This window comes from Bubalus kerabau, chromosome 7, assembly GCF_029407905.1.
Source record: "Bubalus kerabau isolate K-KA32 ecotype Philippines breed swamp buffalo chromosome 7, PCC_UOA_SB_1v2, whole genome shotgun sequence".
Taxonomy (NCBI): domain Eukaryota; kingdom Metazoa; phylum Chordata; class Mammalia; order Artiodactyla; family Bovidae; genus Bubalus; species Bubalus kerabau.
The window spans coordinates 4391122-4418931 of NC_073630.1; the positions used below are offsets into that span (position 1 = coordinate 4391122).

Sequence of the window (27810 nt, forward strand, 5' to 3'; positions counted from 1 at the left end):
AATGGTACTTGGAGGGTGGAAGATATCCTTTTGTCCTTTACATATTTTGTATTTTTCAAAGCTTGTATCATTTTTTGTAAATAGCGATTTGAATAAACTGGGGGGAGGGGGGAAGACAGTACAACAGTTCCCATATATTTCCTGTCTCAAACGTGTTGCATGGTTTTGTTGCTAAGCGAGCTTGCTTGGCTTTATAGTTCAGGAAACCTGCTTTATTGAGTGATCCTTAACATGCAATGCTCTCCCATGCTTTTTTCTCTATTTAAAATCACCTAGTGTGATTAACTACCTAATTACCTAATTTGTTTCTCTACTCTGTCCCTATCATTTGTGGAGTTTTAAGCCTATCTTTGGGCTAGCGAGGCAAGATATCAGCCTTCGCAGGGCCCTGTGGCTGAATGCTCCCCAATATGTGTCTCCGTCCCCATGGTGACCTGCAGCCACCCCTCGCTTCTCCAGGAGAGGCTCCAAGACCAGCAGGTAGGTCTGGCCCAGGCTTTTATCAAATTACTGCTTTTGCGTTTGGACTCAGTGCCAGCGAGATTTAGTATGTCCCTTCTGAGTGAAGACTCTTATCTCCCCTAGTTCTGTGGGGCTCATCTTCCCGGTGCAGGGTCCCCCACCCCTCTGCCCTCGGCTGGGGAGCCTGAAGTAGGGCTTGGAGCTCTCATGTCTGCAGGAGAACCTCTGTGATATTTTTCTCCTGTTTATGGGTCTCCCAACCAGGGAGGATGGGATTTGATTGTATCTCGAGTCCACCCCCTCCTTTTCATCTCCTTGTGTTTCTTTCTTTGTCTTTAGTTGTAGAAGGCCTTTTCTGGTAGGTTTCAGTCTTTCTCATAGATGGTTGTCCCGAGGTAATTGTGATTTTGGTGTGCTCGAGAGAGGAGGAGCGCTCAGGGCCGTCCTGCCACCATCTTGACTATTCCCCTAGTCCTTTTTTTTTTTTTTAATGTAAACATTTACAACTCTAAGTTTCCCTCTTAGCCCTGCTTTTGCATAGTTTTACATTATTCTGATTAAAGGAATAATATAAAGATGTAGAGTTATCTGTAAGATCCAACGCCTACAGTTTTCATTACCGAAAGCCAGTGTCTCTCATAACGATGGCTGTCTCGTAACGTTTTCTCTTCACAAGAATCACCTGAGGCTCTCCTAACATGTAGACATGGGACCTCGCCCCAGGTTTTCAGAATTAAAATCTCTCTAGTACTTAACGACAACAATCAGCATTATTAACAACCTCCCCAGGAGAATTGAACTCATGCTGTGAGTGCGTGCTCAGTCCTGTCAGACTCTTTGGGACCTCATGGACTGTAGCCCACCAGGCTTCTCTGTCTAAGGGATTCCCCAGGCAGGAATACTGGAGTGGGTTGCCATTTCCTACTCCAGGGGATTTATCTATCTATCTATATATATCCATTCTTTTCCAGGGTTTTTTTTTTTTTTTCCCCCATACGGACTATTACAGAATGTTGAGTATAGTTTCCTGTGCTATGCACCAGGCCTTGTTGACTGTTTATATATAGTAGTGTCTATGGGGGAGAAGGCAATGGCACCCCATTCCAGTACTCTTGCCTGGAAAATCCCATGGACGGAGGAGCCTGGTAGGCTGCAGTCCATGGGGTCGCTAAGAGGCGGACACGACTGAGCGACTTCACTTTCACTTTTCACTTTCATGCATTGGAGGAGGAAATGGCAACCCACTCCAGTGTTCTTGCCTAGAGAATCCCAGGGACGGTGGGGCCTGGTGGGCTGCCATCTATGGGGTCACACAGAGTCGGACACGACTGAAGCAACTTAGCAGCTGCAGCAGCAAGTCTATCTTTAATCCTAGATAAGATTGTAAGGGGCTTCACTGGTGGCTTAGATGGAAAGAATCTGCCAGCAATGAAGAAGACCTGGGTTTGATTCCTGGGTTGGGACGGTCCCCTGGAGAAGGGAATGGCTGCCCACTCCAGTACTCCTGCCTGGAGAACTGCATGGATAGAGGGACCTAGCAGACTATATAGTCCATGGGGTCACAAAGAGTTGGACACAATTGAGTGACTAACACTAAGATTCCAAGATCCGAAAGGCAAGGATATGGTGTGTTGTTTCCTGGGTTTTCTCATCATTTGGATTGATGTTTGGCACATGGTACTGTTTTGCTATGGAAATAAAACTTTCTCCTACCTTTCTAGGGTCTTCTGATGGGTATAATAGTAACATTGACATGAGACAGAGTCACAGGAGAAAATTATATTTTAATTTCACACATACAGAAGTTTATAAAAATATGAGACAAAGAAATGACTAAATCAGGCAACTTTTATTCCTTTTAGACAAAGGAGCAATAAATTTGTGAAGAATTTTAAAGACAACGAGACTTAGCTTTGAATAGTAACTAGCAGGGAAACTAAGCGGATTTTGTTTACATAGCCTCTCAGTGCTGAATCCCTGTTTCTGGCAATGAAGATGTCTCTCTACTTCCAGATGCAGAGAGGGTGGCTTTCACTTGGGAGTTTTGTTTTTGCTTTGCGGGGGATAGAGAGTAGTGTCCTTCTTGCGCTGGCTGATTTTCAAGTAACTTTAATTCAAAATAATCGATAGGAAAAAATGGTATATTTGGGGGCAACCTACCCTGAACCCATCAATTTCTATAAATACTGTTTAAATAAATAAAATAAATGAATGAACAAAATTTTAAAACTTTGTTATAGAATAAAAATAGTAAAACATACCTTTAGCTCTTTTTTAGAGAAAGGAAATCAATATGTTAATATTTGTCTAGTTGCCCAGTCTTTTAAATATTAAAACCATGGTTTAATAATTATAAACATAGTGACTATGATCTGGCATTAATCATAATGACATAAGCATAATGCTTAATTATGATATGGTATTAAAATAAAAGACTATAGAGAAAAATCAATGAAGTCTAATTTGAATTATTTCTGTAATCATTGGTATTTCTTTTATAACTCACATGAGAATAACAATTATTGTTAAAAAATAGTATAAGAGTAAACTTATCATTTGGATAAATGTAGATAAAATTTTTCCCAGACTTTTTTGTTAGAAGTTAATGCATGACTGCCTCCCTCTTCTCCCCTCCCCCAGTAAAAGGCAGTTTAACACAAGTCCAAGAGAGTGCAATCTGCAGCAAGGCTACTTGAACCCAAATTTGGAATGACCCTGGTAAGGAAATTTGGAATAACTGTGGCAGAAGCCTTATCTGGTGATATTTTTGCAATATTCAGACTGAAAACATTTATGACGGGCGTGCTGAGGAGGTGAAGAAAACTGGGATTAGAGAGAAAAGGGAGGAACAGAAAATAATGAGGAATTTGTGTGAAGAACAAGGAACAATACAGTTGTAGATTCCTAAATTTAAGACTGTATGAATACATTTTGTGTCCTGCAATTTGAGAGGCAGGTAAACCAGTTGCTGAAAGTATGATCTTCTTTGAATAGTTCTTTTTTTATTATTATTTTTAAAATAATTAGGCTGAAAGGAAAATGTGTAAGGTAAGTTGGCAATGTGAAAAATTCATTTCACATTCACTCAGTTCAGTCGCTCAGTTCAGTCTCTCAGTCATGTCCAACTCTTTGCGACCCCATGAATTGCAGCACACCGGGCCTCCCTGTCCGTCACCATCACCCAGAGTTCACTCAAACTCACGTCCATCAAGTCGGTGATGCCATCCAGTCATCTCATCCTCTGTCGTCCCCTTCTCCTCCTGCCCCCAATCCCTCCCAGCATCAGGGTCTTTTACAGTGAGTCAACTCTTCACATGAGGTGGCCGAAGTACTGGAGTTTCAGCTTTAGGATCAGTCTTTCCAATGAACACCCATTACCGATCTCCTTTAGAATGGACTGGTTGTATCTCCTTGTAGTCCAAGGGACTCTCAAGAGTTTTCTCCAACACCACAGTTCAAAAGCATCAATTCTTTGGCGCTCAGATTTCTTCACAGTCCTACTCTCACATCCATACATGACCACTGGAAAAACCATAGCCTTGACTAGATGGACCTTTGTTGGCAAAGTAATGTCTATGCTATTTAATATGCTATCTAAGTTGGTCATAGCTATTCTTCCAGTGAGCAAGTTTCTTTTAATTTCATTGCTGCAGTAATTATCTGCAGTGATTTTGGAGTTAAAGAAAATAGTCTGTCACCGTTTCCATTATTTCCCCATCTATTTGCCATGAAGTGTTGGGACTGGATGGCATGATCTTAGTTTTTTTAATGTTTAGTTTTGAGCCAGCTTTTTAACTTTCCTCTTTCACTTTCATCAAGTGACTCTTTAATTCTCCTTATGGCTTTCTGCCATAAGGGTGGTGACATAAGGGTGGTCATCTGCATATCTAAAGTTATTGATCTTTCTCTCCAAAATCTTTATTCCAGCTTGTGCTTAATCCAGTCCAACATTTTGCATGATGTACTCTCTATATAAATTACATAAGCATGGTGACAATAAAACAGGCTTGACTTCTTTCCTAATTTGGAATCTCATTACTGGGTCCCAAGAAACCAACTCAGAGATTTGAAAAGGCAAATCACTCTATGTGTGAGAAACATGGACCTGGTCTTGAAGACACTGCCTTGACAGACAGTGATCTCATGGTGAAAACTTCAGACAATAGTGAAGTTAATTACCTGTCTCCATCAACTGTGTGTGGCTAAAACAAGAGTTACAACATACAGGAGACCCCAGCAGCCTGCACAGACTTTAGAGAGGAATAAAATAGAGGGTACATTTTTCTCAACAAATTGTCATGTTCATGTCACAAAGAAAATGAATTAAAACAACAGCAAAAAAAAAGGCACTTTTTTTCCCATCTTGAGCATTTAATTAAGATAGTAGGTTGCTTTGTTTTTAAAAATGAAATATGGGGTAATTAACTCTTTTATCAAACAGTAATCTGTTCTATAGTCAACATGACCTTTATCATTTTTTGATGCTTATCTGGTTGTTTTCTGGTTTTTCAGAAACTTGTCTTTTTAACTGCATGGCCAAATATCTTTGTAGTCTTTACTAGTTTACTTTTAAAGTCACATTCAGAATTCCACAACTTAAGCTTGCAAAGGTCAGAAAGGTTTTGAACAGATATGGCATTGGGGAGGTGGTTCTATAAACACTATTTCTGATTTTAAAATGTCACATGGTAAGGAAGAAAAAAAATTCATCTTTATATTTCACATGTCACAAACATATCATGTGCTTTTGTAAATAAGCCCTTTGCCAACATACCATATAGTATGTTCTTCTTAACCCTGACCTTTTCCCCTCCTGGATTTTACTGTAACCAGGTTAGAAGGAAAGACTTTGCCTCACATGACTCAGAAATTGGCATACATCTAAATAAGGTGAGTATTTGGAACCACAAGACTTTTAGAGTTCAGTGGAATGTTAAAGATTAGCTTAAATACCTTCCTTCTCCAAAGGAGATATAAAGACCTAGCATTTGACATGACTTTTTCTAACAAGTGGAGAAGGAAATGGCAACCCACTCCAGTATTCCTACCTGGAGAATCCTGTGGACAGAGGAGCCTGGTGGGCTGCTGTCCATGGGGTTGCACAGACTTGGACACAACTGAAGCGACTTAGCAGTAGCAGCAGCAGCAGTTCTAATAAGAGAACTAGTTGCATCAGGGTGAAACTAGAACCTAAGTAACCTGATTCCTGATTTGTACTGTTTGTTGATGCAGTCTCAGTGAGTTGCTGGAAATGCTTCCTTTGTAAGGCAAGACTTCACAAAACTAATTCTCAGAAATAAAGTCCTAATTAGAGTTTATTTTATTAATGCTTTGTTTAAAATAAATATTTTTGAAGTATAATGTAAATACGGAAATGATCAAATGAAACAAGTATAGCTTGATGAATTATCACAAAGGAAACACATTCATGGAATCAATACCCAAATAGAGAAATGGAATATGGCAAATACTACAGGTTGCCCTTGGGTCCTTTCTCAGACACTATAACTACCTCCTCCCCAGAGACAATAATCCTAATTTCTGTACCATATGTTCATTTTTGCCTGTTATTGAACTTGCACTTGCAAGGATGTAGAAAAAAGGGAACTTTTGTATGTTATTGGTGAGAATGTTAATTGGTGGTACAGTCACTACAGAAAACAGTATGGAGTTTCCCCCAAAATTAAAAATAGAATCACTATATGATCAACTTATCCCACTTTCTGGCATTTTTCTGAAGAAAAACAAAGCATTAATTCTAAAAGATATATGCACCTTTATGTTTACTGCAGGATTATTTACAATAATCAAGTTATCAGAGCAAACTTAAGAGTTATTGATGGATGAATATATATATATATTATATATATATATATATATATATATATATAATGAGATATGTCATAAAAATCATGAAATCTTGTTATTTGTGACAGTGTGGATAGATCTAGAGAATATTGTACTAGGTCAAGCAAGTCAAACAGAGAAAGATAAATACTGTGTGTTCTCACTTATATGTCGAATCCAAAAAAACACCAAAAACCTCAAACTCATTCATACAGATTGGTGGTTGCCAGAGGTGAGGGGTAGAGAATGGGTGAGATGGGTGAAGGGGATCAAAAGGTACAAACAAACTTCCAGTTAAGAGGTAAATAAGTTCTGGAAATATAATATACAGTATGGTGACTACAGCTAATAACTCTATGTTGCATATTTGAAAGTTGCTAAGAAAGTAGATCTTAAAGGTTCTCATCAGAAGAAAAAACATGTGTAATTAAATACGGTGATTGGTGTTAGTCTTAAGATGATGATCATTTTGCAATATATACAAAAATCAAATCATGTACATCAGAAACAAATATGTCAATTTTACCTCAATAATAAAAATCATTGTTTTTCTAATTTTATGTAAAGGTGCTATATATATATTTTTTTCAAATAAACCTTATGGTATTTAATGATATTCAGCATTGCAAATGTTTATTTATATTATTATTATTATTATTGCCAAAATAATGAATTGAAAGTTTAACTCCAAAACTACAGGGGGAAATCTTTCCGTTCTGAGGTCATCCGCCCACAAAATATCGACACTGAAAGAGCACATATCTTGCTTTTTCCCCATTTACATTTCACTTTAATTTTTCTCTCCCCTGCCCTCCTCTTCCTAATAGCATAATGGAAGCTCCACCATGTCCATTCCTGCCCTGTGTGATGCACAGGAAAGGGGACAAGCTTGAGTCAGTGCTTCAGTGAGTGTGTTGATCTGACCAGATGAATCAGAGTTTTCCTCTTGCAGCCCCACCACTAGCTTCTCCAGAAACCAGGTCTCATTATGTATACTTAGAGCCAAATATACAACACTATTTTCAGATGGATTGTCAGAAAGATTCTGGGCTTAGCAAAGAAGCAGATAATGAGTGGAAAAATCAAGGAGAGCAGGGTTGGAGTTAATTCATCTTTGTTAAGAATCTTCATGACAAAAATATTGGCAGCACCAGCTGTGAGATTATAGTTGAAGATGAAAGGAAGAAGCTCCTATTTTCATTCTCCTGGAGAAATAAGGACTAAAATGAATTGAACTGGTGGGGGAGGGAGGAAGTAAGCAGACATTCTCTTCTGACTGATCAGATTTCTTCATAAAGCTGCATATCTGATTTTCAACTTGCTCCTGGAAAGAATTGGAAACATGGAGATATGCAAATTATAAGTGCAGTAAGAATGAAAGTAAATCCAACAAAACAGTCTCATTTTCTTTCATTCATATCTCTGCATTTCTTAGCTCCTACTTCAGTATTTATTTCTATTACAGTTCATGTAATTCTTAGCTGTGAAGATCAAACCATAAAGTCTTCATCCAAGCTAATGTGTCAAATGGGAATATTTTTCTATCATCAGGATTTATATGTTCCCTCAATTATAAACTGACGTAAAGTGGAAATCAACTGGACAAAAAGTGAGAATACTTTTGTGCTGAAGGAAAACTTTATTGAATGTGTTAAAATCTCAGAATTTTAATAAAGGATTTTTCATGTTTAAAATGACAGAATATAATTTTGATTTTATTTTGTATTTATCTTTTTAAAAGTATCAAGTGAGTTCTATGGATCTAAGTTAGTTTTTTGTGGGATAAATTATGATGAATATTAGATATATGGAGTGACTTACTTTTTTATAGGTGCTGGTAGGTGTGGCAGTGAAACTTATGAGAATACAGTGAGAAGATTCATATTCTAAATCATCTCCCTTTTTCCTGTCCCAAAATACTAGCTCCCTTTAAAATGTCAAATGCTGTTGTCATTGTTATCTTTCCTCTCTCAAAAGCAAAACAGTTAATCTTGCTGCAGATAGGGGTTGGCTATTTAGTACAACAACAAAAAAAAATTACATCAAAGAGAATATGGAAACTGCTCTAAATTCTCCAAACATTTCTAGTCAGTATAACCAAAGGCTAAAATAATTCATCCTGTAGAGGTAATAACAAATTCAAATATTTAAAGCCATATATATAGCCAGGTTGCAACTACATTATATTTCATTAAAAAAAAATTATAAATTTTTTACTAGATAAATCTAGTAAGATTTGGCTCTTTGTCCAATCAGAAAGAATCAAGAAAGTCTTATATTTGCCTATTATGACTTTCCATTTTTCTTTATATCCAGCAAAAATAGATGTATATTTACCTTAGTGTCATCTAAGAGTAAATAATACCTAAAATCTAATGTTTACTGAACACCCACTTTAGACAGAGTTTTACAAGCACTATCTTACTTAGGTGAGAATGTTAGTCGCTCAGTCATGTCCGACTGTTTGCAACCCATGGATGTAGCCCACCAGATTCCCTATGAAAGCTTAGAAGGTAGGTTCCATTTCTGTCACATTTACTTCACATATAATAAAACTGAGACTGAGTAGTGGTAGAGCTAAGGTTAAAAATCAGAATTTTCCAAGCCCAGATGAAATTTGGATTACCACATATGTGTCAATCCAGGCAGATCATCAGTGAATCTGTTTGTCTCTATCAATTTATCTATCATCTATCTGTTATCTCTTTAATATCCATCTGTCATTGATTTTCAAAGAAATATGTACAAAATTACGAGTATATTTATTGTATATAAACAGATAAATGGTGTGTGGTTTGGGTTTCTATATGTGTGTTTTGTTTGCCATTTGACTGCAAAGGAACTTGTTACTGAATTTGCTTAGTTCTCTACAGTTAACTCATGTCACTCTTAAGATCAAATCTCATAGTTATTGGTTAGAATTATTTTTGTTACAGGAGATGAAAGCACTTAAAATGGCTCAAGCAGAAAGAACAGTAGTAAAATATTGGCTTATGAAGCTAAAAAGTCCAGGGGTAACATGAGGGACAGCTTGATCCAGAAGCTCTACTGATCCCATCAGAACCATATCTCTCTTTATGTGGAGGTAACCTCATTGCCTTTAGTATCAGATTTTTAGTCTCTGAGGACAAATATAAAAGAAAACTTGCTTTTTTTCCCCATCTGATTCTCCTCATATCCTAGAACGAATTCTATTGAATCTGAATTTGTCATATGACCATCCTTAAGCTGTCCTGTCCTAGGGAAATATTATGCTTTCCTTGTCCAAGTCTAGGTTATATATTTATTCCTGTAACTGGGGTCATGAACATTAGTAGCTATTCAAATGAAATACAGTAAATTAGTATCATACAAAATGGGATGATATTATTTGACAAAAAAAAAAAAAAAAACTCAAAGTTATACTACAGTGTTCCCAAGAGTTCAAATATTTTGTGAGGAATATGGAATGCCTTAAGAAATTTGTGGCATTAAGGCAAAACCTTTTTTTTTTTTTTTTTGGCCAAGTACTAGGGTATGACTTTTATGAATTAGTTTTATAAATGATGGATAATGAAAATAAGATCTTCCATTATGATTGATGATTAAAAATAAATACTTGATGTTACTATAAAGAAGACTAAGACATTCTTAATTGAACTAAGAATCTAGTCTGTCCTCCAATACAGATTTTTCTGCTGAGGGTCTTATGATGTGGAGAAAACAAATGGTAGATGCCACAGCATTACATTTCCTAAATGATTTCATTACAATGTAACTGTCACATTAATGCACTTCACAAGTTCCCTGAGTCATTAATTCCAGGATTTTTGTTTTTCCCTGTCTATATGTCTTCTCCTGGAATTTTGGTAATGTCTGAAATATGGGGCTAGTAAGATTATCAGCCCTCTTAACATAAGATTATTGGAAAAGGAGTTCAGATAGTCAGAAAATAAATATAATTTCCAACAACAGAAAAACTTTTGGAAACTGAAATCCTTCATGCCAACTCATGCCAGTGTTTTAGTCCCATCTTGCCTTATCCTCAGTGTCTGTAGGGGTGGAAAGACTTTTTCTGATCACTGACCTTAGAAAGGTGTTCATGATTTAACCTTGTCTATTGTAAACAACATTTCTAAGTGTCTGCTTGATTCTATCCTTTTCAGATGATTAAGATTTTTTTTGGTCATTTTATGACTGTCATTAATGTGAGAAATTTAAAAAATTTATTTTCTTTTAGCTTTATTAAATATAATGTTATATATTGTTTTTAAATATACATTTAATTTATTAAATATGTTATATCATTAAATCTAACATTGTGTAAATTTAAAGTATATAATTTAATTATTTTGTATATTCAAACGGATGATTTGATATACATACTTATTGCAAGAACACTATTACAATAAGTTAGTTAACACATCCACCAGCTAATTATGATTTTGTGTGTGTGGTGAATATTTAAGATCTACTCTCATCTCAGCTTTCAAATATGTGTAGACACACCTCAGAGATATCGTGGATTTGGTTCTAGATCCCTGCATTAAAGCAAATATGTCAGTGAAGTGAATAATATGACTCTTTTGGTGCCCAAGTGAATATAAAAGTTATGTTTGCACTAGATTGTAGCTTATTAAATGTACGATAGTATTAACGCCTAAAAAAACCAAAATGCTAACCAGTATCTAAAAATATAGGATTGTTACAAATCTTAAATTTATAAAATAATGTAATATCTGTGAAGTTCAGTAAGTGAAACACAATAAATTGAAGTCTCCCTGTCATCGAGTATTGTTAACTACAGTCACCATTGCTGTAAACTAGGTCCCCAGAATAAATTCATCATATAACTGCAAATTTGTACTTTGGGGCCAACATCCCACATTTTCCTACCCTCACTCCTAGCCCTTGAAAACCACCATTCTACTTTGTTTCTATGAGTTCAATGTTCTTAGATTCGATATTTGAGATCAAACAGTACTTATATTTCTTTAACTTATTTCATTAGGAATAATATCTGTTAGGTCCATCTATGTTGTCACAAATGACAGGATTTAATTTAATAGTTGAGTGTGTATATATTATATATGAATCACATTTCTAATATTATTATTAATATTACATATATCACATTTTCTTTTTCCATAAATCCATCAATGGACACTTAGATTGCCTCCATGTCTTGTGCATTTGGGGAATAATTCTACAATTAAGATGAGAGACTGGAAACATCTTTTCAAGATACTGATTTCATTTCTTTCAAAAATTTATCCAGAAAGATTGCTAGATCACATAATAATTCTACTTTCAATTTTTTGATGAAAATTCATACTGTTCTCCATAGTGGTTGTACTGGTTGGTTTACATTCCCGCCAACACCAACAATGCAGAAGGATTTCTTTTCATTCACATCCTTGCCAACACTTATCAAGCAAGTCCAATGGGGTCATTTTCCCAAGAATATTATTTTTAAACAATCCTGTTTTTAATATTTTTCCTTCCAGTTCTATTGACACAACTATTGACAGAAAACTAGTCAATGTAATCACACTAGGACCACAGCCTTGTCTAACTCAGTGAAATCAAGCCATGCCCATGAGGCCACCCAAGACGGGTGGGTCATGGTGGAGAGGCCTGACAGAATGTGGTCCACTGGAAAAGGGAATGGCAAACCACTTCAGTATTCTTACCTTGAGAACCCCATGAACAGTATGAAAAGGCAAAATGATAGGATACTGAAAGAGAAACTCCCCAGGTCAGTAGGTGTCTCCAATAGGCTACTGGAGATCAGTGGAGAAATAACTCCAGAAAGAATGAAGGGATGAAGCCAAAGCAAAAACAATACACAGTTGTGGATGGCGATAGAAGCAAGTTCCGATGCTGTAAAGAGCAATATTGCATAGGAACCTGGAATGTCAGGTCCATGAATCAAGGCAAATTGCAAGTGGTCAAACAAGAGATAGCAAGAGTGAATGTTGACATTCTAGGAATCAGCAAACTAAAATGGACTGCAATGGGTGAGTTTAACTCAGATGACCATTATGTCTACTACTGAGGGCAGGAATCCCTCAGAAGAAATGGAGTAACCATCATGGTCAACAAAAGAGTTCGAAATGCAGTACTTGGAGGCAATCTCAAAAACAACAGAATGTTCTCTGTTCGTTTCCAAGGCAAACCATTTCAATATCAGAGTAACCAAAGTCTATGCCCCAACGAGTAACACTGAAGAAGCTGAAGTTGAACGGTTCTATGAAGACCTCCAAGACGTTTTAGAATTCACACCCAAAAAAGATATCCTTTTCATTATAGGGGACTGGAATGCAAAAGTAGGAAGTCAGGAAACACCTGGAGTAACAGGCAAATTTGGACTTGGAATATGGAATGAAGCAGGGCAAAGACTAGTAGAGTTTTGCCAAGAAAATGCACTGGTCATAGCAAACACCCTCTTCCAACAACACAAGAGGAGAGTCTACACATGGACAACACCAGATGGTCAACACTGAAATCAGATTGATTATATTCTTTGCAGCCAAAGATGGAGAAGCTCTATACAGTCAACAAACACAAGACCAGGAGCTGACTGTGGCTCAGATCATGAACTGCTTATTGCCAAATTCAGACTTAAATTGAAGAAAGTAGGGAAAACCACTAGACCATTCAGGTATGACCTAAATCAAATCCCTTATGATTATACAGTGGGAGTGAGAAATAGATTTCAGGGACTAGATATGATAGAGTGCCTGATGAACTGTGGACTGAGGTTTGTGACATTGTACAGGAGACAGGGATCAAGACCAACCCCATGGAAAAGAAATGCAAAAAAGCAAAATGGCTGTCTGGCGAGGCCTTACAAATAGCTGTGAATAGAAGAGAAGCAAAAAGCAAAGGAGAAAAGGAAAGACATAAGCATCTGAATGCAGAGTTCCAAAGAATAGCAAGAAGAGATAAGAAAGCCTTCCTCAGCAATCAATGCAAAGAAATAGAGAATGGGAAACAAGAGAATGGAAAAAACTAGAGATCTCTTCAAGAAAATTAGAGACACCAAGGGAACATTTCATGCAAAGATGAACTTGATAAAGGACAGAAATTATGTGGACCTAACAGAAGCAGAAGGTATTAAGAAGATGTGGAAAGAATACACAGAAGAACTGCACAAAAAAGATCTTCATGACCCAGATAATAACGATGATGTGATCACTCAGCTAAAGCCAGACATTCTGGAATGTGAAGTCAAGTGGGCCTTAGAAAGCATCACTACGAACAAAGCTAGTGGAGGTGATGGAATTCCAGTTGAGCTATTTCAAATCTTGAAAGATGATGCTGTGTAAGTGCTGCACTCAATATGCCAGCAAATTTGGAAAACTCAGCAGTGGCCACAGGACTGGAAAAGACAGTTTTCATTCAAATCCCAAAGAAAGGCAATTGCAAAGAATGCTCAAACTATTGTACAATTGCACTCATCTCACATGCTAGTAAAATAATGCTCAAATTCTCAAAGCCAGGCTTCAGCAATATGTGAACCATGAACTTCTAGATGTTCAAGTTGGTTTTAGAAAAGGCAGAGGAACCAGAGATCAAATTGCCAACATCCACTGGATCATGGAGAAAGCAAGAGAGTTCCAGAAAAACATCTATTTCTGCTTTATTGACTATGCCAAAGCCTTTGACTGTGTGGATCAAAATAAACTGTGGAAAATTCTGAAAGAGATGGGGATACTGATCTGCCTCTTGGGAAATTTGTATGCAGGTCAGGAAGCAACAGTTAGAACTGGACATGGAACAACAGACTGGTTCCAAATAGGAAAAGGAGTACGTCAAGGCTGTATATTGTCACCCTGCTTATTTAACTTCTATGCAGAGTACATCATGAGAAACGGTGGACTGGAATAAGCACAAGCTGGAATCAAGATTGCCAGGAGAAATATCAATAACCTCAGATATGCAGATGACACCACCCTTATGGCAGAAAGTGAAGAGGAACTAAAAAGCCTCTTGATGAAGGTCAAAGAGGAGAGTGAAAGAGTTGGCTTAAAGCTCAACATTAAGAAAATGAAGATCATGGCATCTGGTCCCATCACTTCATGGGAAATAGATGGAGAAACAGTGGAAACAGTGTAAGACTTTATTTTGGGGGGCTCCAAAATCACTGTAGATGGTGACTGCAGCCATGAAATTAAAAGATGCTTACCCCTTGGAAGAAAAATTATGACCAAGCTAGAGAGCATATTGAAAAGCAGAGACATTACTTTGCGAACAAAGGTCCGTCTAGTCAAGGCTATGGTTTTCCCAGTGGTCATGTATGGATGTGAGAGTTGTACTGTGAAGAAAGCTGAGCACCGAAGAATTGATGCTTTTGAACTGTGATGTTGGAGAAGACTCTTGAGAATCCCTTGGACTGCAAGGAGATCCAACCAGTCCATTCTGAAGGAAATCAGCCCTGAGATTTCTTTGGAAGGAATGATGCTAAAGCTGAAACTCCAGTACTTTGGCCACCTCATGCAAAGTGTTGACTCATTGGAAAAGACTCTGATGCTGGGAGGGATGGGGGACAGGAGGAGAAGGGGATGACAGAGGATGAGAAGGCTGGATGCCATCACTGACTCGATGGACAGGAGTCTGAGTGAACTCTGAGAGTTGGTGATGGACAGGGAGGCCTGGCGTACTGCGATTCATGGGTCTCTAAGAGTTGGACACGATTAGTGACTGAACTGAACTGAACTGATTGACATACAGCACTGTATAAGTTTAAGATACATAGCATAAGATTTGATTCACATATACCATGAATCGACTATTACAACTTCTGTTTACATTCATCATCTCATATGGAGTTTTCCACGTGGCTCAGTGGTAAAGTATCCATCTGCAATGTAGGAGACCTGAGTTCAATCCCTGAGTCAGAAAGATCCCCTGGAAAAGGAAATGGCAACCCACTACAGTATACTAGCCCAGGAAATCCCACGGACAGAGGAGGTTGGTGGGTGACTTTCCATAGGGTTGCAAAAGAGTCAGACACAACTTAGTAACCATACAACAACAACAATATCATCTCATATAGGTATAAAATTAAAAAGAAACTTTTTTCCTTGTAATGAGATATTCTCTTAACTTTCTTATATAATTTGTGTTGTACAAGAAACATACAAATGGTGCATAATTAAGTGTTAATTATTTACCATGTTGTACATTATATTCCTGTTGCTTATTTATCATTTATTTTAACTGGAAGTTTATATCTTTTGACCCCTTCAACCAAATACTGCCCTTGCCCTCCATCTCTGGTAATCACAAATCTGATCGCATTTTCTATCATTTTGTTTTAAAAAATCAGCAAACTATAAACATTGGAAAGGATGTGAAGGGGAACCTTCCTGCACTGTTGGTGAGGCTATAAATTGATACAGTGACTAAGAAAATAGTATGGAATTTTCTTAAAAAAAAAAAAAAAAGGAATAAAGCTGCCATATGACCCAGCAATCCCACAACTGGGCATATACCCTGAAAAAAAAAATCATAATCCAAAAGAAATGTACCCCAGTGTTCATTGTAGCACTAATTACAATCACCAGAACATGAAAGCAACCTAGATGTCTTTTGACAGATGAAAGGATGAAGAAGATGTGGTACATATATACAATGGAATATTACTCATCCAATAAAAGGAGTGAATTTGTGTCATTTGAACTAAGGTGGATGAACCTAGATCCTGTTATAGAGAGTGAATTATGTCAGAAAGAGAAAAACAAATATTGCATGCTAATGCATATATATGGAATCTAGAAAAAAGGTACCAATGAACCTATTTGCAGGATGGGAATAAGAGACACAGAACTAGAAGACAGTCTTTGGACACAGTGGGGAAAAAGAGGGTGAGACAAATTGAGAGAGTAGAATTGACATATATACATTACCATGTATAAAGTAGTAGCTAGTGGGAAGCTGCTATATAACACAGGGAGCCCAGCCTATTTCTGTGATGACCTAGAGGGGTGGGATGGGGGAGATAGGAGAGAGCATATATACCCTTATGGCTGATTCATGCTGTTGTACAGCAGAAACCAACAAAACGTTGTACAGCAATTATCCTTTAATTAATTTTTTTTTAATTTTATTTTATTTTTAGACTTTACATAACTGTATTAGTTTTGCCAAATATCAAAATGAATCCGCCACAGGTATACATGTGTTCCCCATCCTGAACCCTCCTTAATTGATTTATAACACTATTAGTTCCTGAACTGCACAACATAATGATTCAGTATTTCTATACATTTCAAACTGATCATCATGATAAGTTCATTTACAACATGTCACCATACAAAAGATATTATGTAGTTATTGACTATATTCCTCACATTGTATGTTTCATATCCAAGCTATTTTTATTGTTTTTTAAACATAATACTATAGCAAACTTAATAGAGTACAATATAGTGTAAGTATACCATTTATATGTACTGGAAACCCCCCAAAATTATGTGACTTGTTTCATTGGATATTCACTTTATTGTAGTTGTGTGGAACTAAACTATCTCTTAGGTATCCAGTGAGGCTAACTGTTCTGTTTTGTGGTAGATGCATTAGAATTTTTGCATATAAATGATATCATCTGTAAACAGAGACACTTCATCTTAGAGGAAAAAAATCCAACTTTTAACACTGAGCAGGTGGTTAACTGAGATTTTCATATGTGGTCTTTATTATGTTAAGGTATATTCCTTCTATGCACAACTTTTAAGAGTTTTTATTATTAAAGAATGCTGAATTTTGTCAAAATGCTTTTTCTACATATATGGAAATGATCATATAAGTTATGTCTCTCATTTGTTAATGTGGTATATTATAGTGATTAATTTGCAGATGTTGAACTATTCTTGAATCCCAGGGATTAATCCAACTTGACCATGGTGTATGATCCTTTTAATGTGCTGTTAAGTTCAGTTTGCTAGAATTTTGCTAAAATGTTTTACATTTATATTCATTAGGGATGCTTTCCTCTAGTTTCCTTTTTGCCTAGTGTTCCTATCTGGCTTTGGTATCAGAGTGATGCTGCCTTTGGGAGAAGGGGTCATGTAGATAAAGGCGAACTGTTCCTCTTACCCTCTTCAATGCATCCAATTTTGTTTTTTTTTTGTTTGTTTATCTAACAGTGTGCTGGAATATCTGTGCTGGACTCCTGGATTTGCACAAAGAATCTCTTGTCTTTGTTCATCAATGTTCTTTAGTGGGAAGATGGTAGGAAACTCGGTTCTGCCATGATGATGACATCATTCTTCATTACTAAAAGAGATTAAAGCTAAGGCCTGGAAAACTTTGAGAACCAATTGACTAACTACAGGAGAGAAGTGTATGTTACCAGAAGTTAAACAATTAGTGGAAGCCTTGACTAGGATGCTCCCACCTGAGGCATAAGAGTACAGGAAATTTCCTTATTAAAAAAAAATGGATTTTGTTTATATTTTCATTGGGCATAAATTTACCACCATTTCAAAAATGAATAACTTTTCAATGTCTGGTTGGCTTTAGTTCTCTTAGAGTCTTTTCTGTGTTGGTTACATTTCTAAGCACTCAATATTACTATTAATAAAAGTAGTTGACTCTTATTGAATGTTCACTATGTACTACGTATTTTGCTAAGCAATTTTCAAGACTTTTTCACAGCCCAGACTCCTGAACAGAAACTCAAGCATGTGTTTCAGCCTATTGGACATCTTAGCTTGGTTATTTTTAAGGCCTCTTATCATCTTTAACTCCAAACTTTTTCTTCTTCTGTGTTTTCTGGGTTAGTAAATTTCATCCTTATCCATTTAGCTCCTCAATCTTGGATCTAGACATTATATTTGGCTGTTGTTCTTTCTCTCCAACCAATAGCCTGGCAGGCTACAGTCCATGGGGTAGCAAAGAGTGGACACAGCTGAGTGACTAAGTATAGTACATCTTCAGACAAATTAAAAATGTGTTTCTGGCAAAAGATTTTGAATATTGACATTACTTGAATGGAAAAAAAGCAATCTTAATAGAAAAATCAGAAATTTATCAAACTTCCTAAAACATCTCAGTGTTTATTAATGCTACTTTTAATTAGATAAGAGGGCACATTTGAGGCCTTAACAAGACTCAATTTTTGAATATTGTTTTTAAATAAAAATACTTGATTTTCTACATTTTCTAAACCATTTCTTTCAGTTTTTATGTCAATAATAAAAACTAAGTATTGTATCTCAGATACTATGGTAGATATTTCACAGGTATTATCTCTAATTCACATCATCATGAAAGTTAGGTGTTATCCCCCAATTTTATAGATGAAAAAGTTGGATTTAGAATGGGCAGGTAATATTATAAGCTCTCTGCCTGCACGTTGTTGCCAGCTTACAGTGTTCACTCTGTGTGACAGGGGATAGGCCTTTTTCCTCTTCATATTCATCCTGATAAGACAGTTCCAATGCTGACTATGCATCAGAATTGCATATATTGCTCCAAACTGCTTAAATTGGCTCTTGTGCAAACCTGAAGTGAAGCCCCAGCAACTCAATAGGAAATCTATATGTTCCAACAGGATGCCCCACAGGGAAGATGCAGACCTCTAATTTGTGGCAATCAGTGTAGCAGGGCTGCTTGAAGAAATGTGCAAGAGTTTCAGTCATTGTAATTGACAGAAGAACTGAGATTTAGAGTAGAAATGGTTTTCTTTAGAATCAGCCATTGCATTGGTCTGCAGCTAAATTTCCTTTTTTCAGAGCCTGGTTAAGTTACTAACTGGCCAAATGATATTATTTAGACAGAGACAAGTATTCATAAAGCTATGGATAAAGTTTAAATAAAATGGTTCTCATAGTAAAATCATTTTGATCCAATAAACTGAATTGAATAAATAAACTTTACTTAAGAAATCTTGGAAATAGCTAAGATGAATTGGGAAAATGCTACAACTGTAACTTGTGGTGGATACTCCTTGAAAATGTGGTCTATTTTAACCCTCAGAATCTTTGGTTTCCTTCCTTGAGGTTTCCTTCCCTTGAGAGGCCTTCATCAGTGCCAGCTATCCCCCTTTGAGGGCACAGGAATACCCTGGATGCCCAGAAAGAATGCTGCAGCTGAGTAGGACCTGGATTAGCATCAAAGGAAATCCAATATGCACAAGTTTGTATAAGTTGCTGAAGAAATGCATAGGAAAGACAGTGAGAAAAGTTAATAAATCTTGTGGTAATTTAGTCAATGGAAAAGGAATATCTAAAAAACCAATGAACCACCTTTGCCTCAAAAGTAAAGGAATAATATTTTCCCTTAGTTTTAATTTACTAGAAAACTTCCTTTAAATATATATATATATATATATATATATATATATATATATATATATTTTTTTTTTTTTTTCCTTTCTAAACCAACCTTTCCACCCACCCTGCTGATTAGTCACCCTCCCCCACTTCCTTAATGCATCCTGGTCCGCTGAGATACTGCTTGATGGACTGACTTTCCACTTGATGCCTTCTCACTTCATGTGAATTTCAATGACTCACAGTGACTGCCTATTTTAACAGTTCAGCATGAAACTAGTTCTGTAGTTACAAATGGATTGACTTTCTTCATATCATGAAATGTGATGGTGAGAATATGGTGTTAATAAAGCCAAATGTGTTTAACTTAATCAGCATTAGAGAAATAAGAGTACTCTTAGGGATTATTATTATTATTATTAAGCTCCCTTCTTCGATAGCGCCCAAGGTAGAGCGGAGGACTGTAGACGAATGTCCACCACCATCCTTAGGTCGCTGGTTCGAATCTTGCTTGAAGGAGAGTGTCTTAATTTGACTTCCCTGGTGGCTCAGACGCTAAAGCATCTGCCTACAATGTGGGAGACCCGGGTTCAATCCCTGGGTCGGGAAGATCTCCTGGAGAAGGAAATGGCAATCCACTCCAGTATTCTTGCCTGGAAAATCCTATGGACAGAGGAACCTGGTAGGCTACAGTCCACGTGGTCGCACAGAGTTGGACACTACTGAGTGACTTCACTTTCTTTTCTTTAGGGATTGTATCTCTGACACCAGGGATGGAGCATGTCATGCATATAAGGTGAAGCCAAGATTGTCTTTGTCTCCTGATATCCATTCTCCATTCACTTTAGTCAGAACAAATAAGTACAAAGAGAAAAAGCTTAGGACAGCATTTCCCAGCTTCCCTTTCAGCAAAGTGTGGACCTGTGCCCAATGCTAGGGATGAAAATAAGTTGGAAAGAGCCTGGGTACTTGAATCTTCAGAGCAGGAGAGCTGAACCCTTCACTGCTTGTGTCCAGATTTCTCTATGAGAAAGAAATTAGCTATTGTCTTGTTTAAGCCACTGTTATCTGTGGTCTTTGCTACTCAGGAGTGAACCAATTCTAACTGCTTTATAAGGCAAAAGCATAAATGTCCCAATGACTGTTAATAAAACTGTTAGTTTTATTTAGAACTTATGTGTCTTTATTATTATGAATGATGAAATGTTAAGCACAATGCTTAATGAGTGAGCATTCAGGATTACATTTTGCATCAATTCTATTTAACAAAAAATTACTGTAGTCTGTCAGATTAAATTAAATGAGAACATATATAGGTTGGCTGATTAAGTACCAAGTACATAGTGAGTCCGTGTATGCTAAGTTGCTTCAGTCATGTCCAACTCATTGTGAAGCTATGGATCATAGCCCATGAGACAAGAATACAGGAGTAGATTGACATGCCCTCTTCCAGGTGATCGTCCCTATTCAAGAATCGAACATTCATCTCTTACATCTCCTGAATTGGCAGGTGGGTTTTTTACCGTTAGCTTTCACTGGGGAAGCCCACATAGTGAGTGGTCAATAATAATTATACTCTCCTCCTTCTAAATATAAGTACTGTGTTTCTTTGTAAAGCTCTTGCTGATTATTTTTATTATAAATATCATTATAAAGTAATAAAATAGGGACTTTTCATGGCCTGAAATCTGCCCTACTATAAAAAAAAAATCAGATATTCTGGTTATACTCCTCTAGTATAATTTTGTCTAAACAAAGTTATTTCAAAGTAGTAATTTCCCCCCTACTATACTATATGTTTGTAGTATAGTGAGTGCTAAGGAATTTATGATTTTGAACTGTGGTGTTGGAGAAGATTCTAGAGAGTCCCTTGGGCTGTAGGGAGAACAAACCAGTCCATCCTAAAGGAAATCAGTCCTGAATATTCATTGGGAGGACTGATGCTGAAGCTGAAGCTCAGTACTTTAGCCACCTGATGCAAAGAGCAGACTCATTGGAAAAGACCCTGAGCCTGGGAAAGATTGAAGGCAGGAGGAGGAGGGGATGACAGAGGGTGAGATGGTAGGATGGAATCACTGACTCAATGGACATGAGTTTGAGCAATCTCTGGGAGCTGGTGATGCACAGGGGAGGCTGGTGTGCTGCAGTCCACGGAGTCGTAAAGTATCAGACATGACTGAGCCACTGAACTGAATTGATACTATATGTTTACACTAGTGGCCCTCACTTTACCATGGCTCTTGGTAGCCATACACTCATATGTTGATTGCCCCTTCCCATTATGACACCGGGCTTGGCCACCTGATTTACTTTGGCCAAAGAGACATTAGCAAACATGGCAAGCAGAAGACTAATATATGAGCACATTGGAGCTTGATCTTTTGAAATGATGCTGCTCCAAATGAAGACACTTGGATTAGCTTCCTTAAGCATGAGAGAGCACATGGAGAAAGAACACAGCTAAGTCCAGTCCCCAATAAACCGTCAGCCAGAAACAGCTGTTTATGTGAGTCTAGGTGGGATTATCAGAAGATCTAGAGTTATAAGAAATAATAAATTATCATAGTCTTCCATTAGTAAGTTTTGGGATACTTTGTTACTCAGCCACAGATGACAGATTTATTCACACACAAACTTCTTATATGTTGTTATCGTTGTTCAGTCACTCAGTTGTGTCCATCTGTTTGTGACCCCATGAACTATAGCACATCACACTACCCTGTCCTTTACTATCTCCCAGATTTTGCCAAAACTCATGTCCATTGAGTAGATGATGCCATTCAACCATCTGATATTCTGTCACCCCCTTCTCCTCTTACCCTTAATCTTTTCCAGTATCAGGGCCGTTTCAAATGAGTCAGCTCTTTACATCAGGTGGCCAAAGTATTGGAACTTCAGAATCAGCATCAATCCTTCTAATGAATATTAGTGTTGATTTCCTTTAGGTTTGACTGTTTTGATGTCCTTGCTGTCCAAGGGACTCTCAAGAGTCCTCCAGCCCCACAATTCAAAAGAATCAATTCTTTGGCATTCAGCTTTCTTTATGGTCCAACTCTCACATCCATACATAACTATTGGAAAAACCATGGCTTTGACTCTACAGACCTCTGTCAGCACAGTAATGTCTCTACTTTTTAATATGCTGTCTAGGTTTGTCATAGCTTTTCTTCCAAAGAACAAACGTCTTTCAATTTCAAGGCTGCAGTCACAGTCCGCAGTGATTTTGGAGCCCAAGAAAAATAAAGTCTATCACTGTTTCTGTATTTTCCCATCTCTTTGCCATGAAGTGATGGGACCAGATGCCATGATCTTAGTTTTCTGAATGTTGAGTTTTAACCCAGCTTTTTCACTCTACTCTTTCATTCTCTCAAGAAGTGCTTTAGTTCCTCTTCGCTTTCTGCCATTGGAGTGGTATCATCTTGCATATCTGAGGTTGCTTCCAGAAATTTTGATTCCAGCTTGTGAGTCATCCAACCCACTATTTCATATGATGTACTCTGCATGTAAGTTAAGTAAGCAAGGTAACAATGCTTTTTTCCCAATAGGAACCAGTCCTTGTTCCATGTCTGATTCTAACTATTGCTTCTTCTTCTTCTTCTTCTTTTTTTTTTTAATTTAATTTTATTTTTAAACTTTACAATATTGTATTCGTTTTGCCAAATATCGAAATGAATCCGCCACAGGTATACATGTGTTCCCCATCCTGAACCCTCCTCCCTCCTCTCTCCCCATACCATCTCTCTGGGTCGTTCCAGTGCACCAGCCCCAAGCATCCTGCATCCTGCATCGAACATGGACTGGCGACTCATTTCATATATGATATCATAAGTATTTCAATGCCATTCTCCCATATCATCCCACCCTCTCCCTCTCCCACAGAGTCCAAAAGCCTGTTCTATACATCAGTGTCTCTTTTGCTGTCTCGTACACAGGGTAATTGTTACCATCTTTCTAAATTCCATATATATGCCTTAGTATACTGTATTGGTATTTTTCTTTCTGGCTTACTTCACTCTGTATAATAGGCTCCAGTTTCATCCACCTCATTAGAACTGATTTAAATGTATTCTTTTTAATGTCTGAGTAATACTCCATTGTGTATATGTACCACTGCTTTCTTATCCATTCATCTGCTGATGGACATCTAGGTTGCTTCCATGTCCTGGCTATTATAAACAGTGCTGCGATGAACATTGGGGTACACGTGTCTCTTTCCCTTCTGGTTTCCTCTGTGTATGCCCAGCAGTGGGATTGCTGGGTCATAAAGCAGTTCTATTTCCAGTTTTTAAAGGAATCTCCACACTGTTCTCCATAGTGGCTGTACTAATTTGCATTCCTGCCAACAGTGTAAGAGGGTTCCCTTTTCTCTACACCCTCTCCAGGATTTATTGCTTGTAGACTTTTGGATTGCAGCCATTCTGACTGGCGTGAAATGGTACCTCATAGTGGTTTTGATTTGCATTTCTCTGATAATGAGTGATGTTGAGCATCTTTTCATGTGTTTGTTAGCCATCTGTATGTCTTCTTTGGAGAAATGTCTATTTAGTTCTTTGGCCCATTTTTTGATTGGGTCATTTATTTTTCTGGAGTTGAGCTGTAGGAGTTGCTTGTATATTTTTGAGATTAGTTGTTTGTCAGTTGCTTCATTTGCTATTATTTTCTCCCATTCTGAAGGCTGTGTTTTCACCTTGCTTAGAGTTTGCTTTGTTGTGCAGAAGCTTTTAAGTTTAATTAGGTCCCATTTGTTTATTTTTGTTTTTATTTCCAATATTCTGGGAGGTGGGTCATAGAGGATCCTGCTGTGATGTATGTCGGAGAGTGTTTTGCCTATGTTCTCCTCTAGGAGTTTTATAGTTTCTGGTCTTACGTTTAGATCTTTAATCCATTTTGAGTTTATTTTTGTGTATGGTGTTAGAAAGTGCTCTAGTTTCATTCTTTTACAAGTGGTTGACCAGTTTTCCCAGCACCACTTGTTAAAGACATTGTCTTTAATCCATTATATATTCTTGCCTCCTTTGTCAAAGATAAGGTGTCCATATGTGTGTGGATTTATCTCTTTCTATGGGCTTTCTATTTTGTTCCATTTATCAATATTTCTGTCTTTGTGCCAGTGCCATACTGTCTTGATGACTGTGGGTTTGCAGTAGATTCTGAAGTCAGGTAGGTTGATTACTCCAGTTTCATTCTTCTTTCTCAAGATCGCTTTGGCTATTCGAGGTTTTTTGTATTTCCATACAAATTGTGAAATTATTTGTCCTAGCTCTGTGAAGAATACCATTGGTAGCTTGATAGGGATTGCATTGAATCTATAAATTGCTTTGGGTAGTATACTCATTTTCACTATATTGATTCTTCTAATCCATGAACATGGTATATTTCTCCATCTATTAGTGTCCTCTTTGATTTCTTTCACCAGTGTTTTATAGTTTTCTATATATAGGTCTTTAGTTTCTTTAGGTAGATATATTCCTAAGTATTAACTATTGCTTCTTGAAATGCACAGAAGTTTCTCAGGAGGCAGGTAAGGTAGTCTGGTATTCCCATCTCGTTAAGAATTTTCCACAGTTTATTGTGATCCACACAGTTAAAGGCTTTAGCATAGACAATGAAGTGGAAGTAGATGTTTTCCTGGAATTCCATTGGATCATAGAAAAAGCACTTTGATCTCCTCTTCCTCTGCCTTTTCCAAATCCAGCTTGTACATTTGGAAATTTTCCAGTTCATGAACTGTTGAAGCCTAACTTGAAGGATTTTGAGCATTATCTTGCTAGCATGTGAAGTGAGTGCAATTGTGTGGTAGTTTTAACATTCTTTGGTATTGTGCTTCTTTGGAATAGGAATGAAAACTGACCTTTTTCCAGTCCTGAGGCCACTGATGAATTTACTAAATTTGCTGGCATATTGAGTACAGCACTTTCACAGCATCATCTTTTAGGATTTGAAACAGATCAGCTGGAATTCCATCACCTCCTCTAGTTTTGTTCATAGCAATACTAAGGCCCACTTGACTTCACACTCCAGGATGTCTGGCTCTAGGTGAGTGATCACACCATCTTGGTTCTCCAGGTCATTAAGACATTTTTGAATAGTCTTTTTCTGTGTATTCTTGCCATCTCTTCTTGATACCTTCTGCTCCTATAAGGTGCATACCATTTTTTGTCCTTTATTGTGCTCATCTTAATGAAATGTTCCCCTGGTAGCCCTAATTTTCTTGAAGAGATTTCTCATCTTTTCCATTCTATTGTTTTTCTCTATTTCTTTGCATTGATCACTTAGGAATACTTTCTTATCTCTACTCGATATTCTTTGGAACTTTGCATTCAGATGAGTATATTTTGCCTTCTTTCCTTTGCCTTTTGCATCTCTTCTTTTCTCATCTATTTGTAAGGCCTCCTTGGGCAACCATTTTGCCTTGTATTTTCCCACCCCCTGGAGAATGGTTTTGGTTACTACCTCCTGTACAATGTTACAAACCTCTGTCCATAGTTCTTCAGGAACTCTGTTTATTAGACCTAATCTCTTGAATATATTTGTAACTTCCATTGTATAATTGTAAGGGATTTTATTTAAGGGAACATTTCATGCAAAGATGGGTTCAACAAAGGACAGAAATGGTATGGACTTAACAGAAGCAGAAGTGATTAAGAAGAGATGGAAAGAATACACAGAAGAACTGTATTAAAAAGAGCTTCACGACCAAGATAATCACGATGGTGTGATTACTCACCTAGAGCCAGACATCTTGGAATATGAAGTCAAGTGGGCCTTAGAAAGCATCACTACGAACAAAGCTAGTGGAGGTGATAGAATTCCACTTGAGCTATTCCAATTCCTGAAAGATGATGCTGTGAAAGTGCTGCACTCAATATGACAGAAAATTTGGAAAACTCAGCAGTGGCTACAGGACTGGAAAAGGTCAGCTTTCATTCCAATCCAAAAGAAAGGCAATGCCAGAGAATGCTCAAACTACCACACAACTGCACTCATCTCACACGCTAGTAAAGTAATGCTCAAAATTCTCCAAGCCAGGCTTCAGCAATTCGTGAACTGTGAACTTGCTGATGTTCAAGCTGGTTTTAGAAAAGGCAGAGGAACCAGAGGCCAAATTGCCAACATCTTCTGGATCATGGAAAAAGCAAGAGAGTTTCAGAAAAACATCTATTTCTGCTTTATTGATTATGCCAAAGACTTTGACTGTGTGGATCACAATTAGCTGTGGAAAATTCTGAAAGAGATGGGAATACCAGACCACCTGACCTGCCTCTTGAGAAATTTGTATGCAGGTCAGGAAGCAACAGTTAGAACTGGACATGGAACAACAGACTGGTTTCAAATAGGAAAAGGAGTACCTCAAGGCTGTATACTGTCAACCTGTTTATTTAACTTCTATGCAGAGTACATCATGAGAAACACTGGACTGGAAGAAACACAAGCTGGAATCAAGGTTGCTGGGAGAAATATCAATAACCTCAGATATGCAGATGACACCACCCTTATGGCAGAAAGTGAAGAGGAACTAAAAAGCCTCTTGATGAATTTGAAAGTGGAGAGTGAAAAAGTTGGCTTAAAGCTCAACATTCAGAAAACGAAGATCATGGCATCTGGTCCCATCACTTCATGGAAAATAGATGGGGAAACAGTGTCAGACTTTATTTTGGGGGGCTCCAAAATCAGTGCAGATGGTGACTGCAGCCATGAAATTAAAAGATGATTACTCCTTGGAAGGAAAGTTATGACCAATCTAGATAGCATATTCAAAAGCAGAGACATTACTGTGCCAACAAAGGTTCATCTAGTCAAGGCTATGGTTTTTCCAGTGGTCATGTATGGATGTGAGAGTTGGACTGTGAAGAAAGCTGAGCACCGAAGAAATGATGCTTTTGAACTGTGTAGTGTTGGAGAAGACTCTTGAGAGTCCCTTGGACTGCAAGGAGATCCAACTAGTCCATTCTGAAGGAGATCAGCCCTGGGATTTCTTTGGAAGGAATGATGCTAAAGCTGAAACTCCAGTACTTTGGCCACCTCATGCAAAGAGGTGACTCATTGGAAAGGGCTCTGATGCTGGAAGGGATTGGAGTCAAGAGGAGAAGGGGACGACAGAGGATGAGATGACTGAATGGCATCACTGACTCGATGGACGTGAGTCTGAGTGAACTCCAGGAGTTGGTGATCGACAGGAAGGTCTGGCATGCCGCGATTCATGGGGTCGCAAAGAGTTGGACATGACTGAGCAACTCAT

The 27810-nt window shown here is 37.5% G+C and overlaps 1 long non-coding RNA gene across 1 annotated transcript; it reads left to right on the forward strand.

Moving 5' to 3' along the window:
- Positions 1 to 318: 318 nt before the first annotated feature.
- Positions 319 to 17863, forward strand: LOC129657142 (uncharacterized). The gene is made up of 3 exons (XR_008716556.1): positions 319 to 480; positions 3103 to 3180; positions 17442 to 17863. It is a non-coding gene; the product is annotated as an uncharacterized LOC129657142 (long non-coding RNA).
- Positions 17864 to 27810: the final 9947 nt, after the last annotated feature.